Consider the following 1,126-nt stretch of genomic DNA (forward strand, 5'->3'; position numbering starts at 1 on the left):
TACTTTGCCCAAAGCCCGGTAGCAAGTAGAAATTTAGGCAAATAAAATTTTAACAAATTATTCCTATAAACCAAAAGCTTAACTTAAGATGTTGGCATGGTAAAACATTTGTAAAAAATTATTAATTTCCGAACCTTCATTTTTAAAAAGCAACTTGCCCAAATTATCTATTCCAAACTACATGCATCTACTATGTACGACATACATGTTACATGTAGCTACACAATATATCATCATTACCTGCCACGAGTCTCTGTGAACAACAAGAGCTAGTAAGAAGTCTGCAATTAAGTCAATGAGAATGGACTGGAAGATCTAAATAGATCAATCAACTCCTTTATCTCAGTAATAGTGTGAATCAATCATACCTTTAATGTGCCATCAACTGTAACGGCTATCACTGCATCTTGCATCTGTAATGTGAGTAAGAGAGAGGAGACAAAAGTGTTAAAAGTGTAAAAACAAACCCAATTTATGGCCCATTAATATTAAATTAGTGTCATGTCTTCAGAAGAATTACTGTACGTGTTATCATTTTGAAAAATGTGATGTAGTATTAACACAACATACAAAACTACATATTACATGTACATATATGTCTTGGTGTAGCCATTGACAAAAGGTCTCAGAAAAGCTCATAAACATAATTGTAGACTGATCAAAATTACATGAATGCATTAGAAAATAGACAAAAAATATTAAAAGTACTAATTATTAAATTGGGTACCTCTAACCACAGAATAGAGGCCCAACATGTACATGTCTGTCTGTCAGCAGTTAATCAACAGAACAGGTAACTGTATAAAACGTGCATTGTTTCACAAGTATACACAACAAACAATGTTGACTACACAATTAATCACATCAAAAATTTCATAGATGTACATGTGTATAGCAAATAAATTATAATAATTGCATATAACAATTTCTCTTTTTTGTTATAAAAAAATTATAATAGATTGCACACACTTTTATGAAAACCTCAGACATTGAGTTGAGGTTGTAAAAATTAACATTACAGTCATTTAGTTTATCATTACTAGCTTTCAAATAAGAATAAGACATGAACAAGAAAAAGACACAAAAAGACAGAAATAAAACAGAGAGCATTTATGAAGGTGAGAAA

The sequence above is a fragment of the Amphimedon queenslandica genome, unplaced genomic scaffold (genome assembly GCF_000090795.2).
Source record: "Amphimedon queenslandica unplaced genomic scaffold, v1.1 AMPQUscaffold_12799, whole genome shotgun sequence".
NCBI classification, from domain to species: Eukaryota; Metazoa; Porifera; class Demospongiae; order Haplosclerida; family Niphatidae; genus Amphimedon; species Amphimedon queenslandica.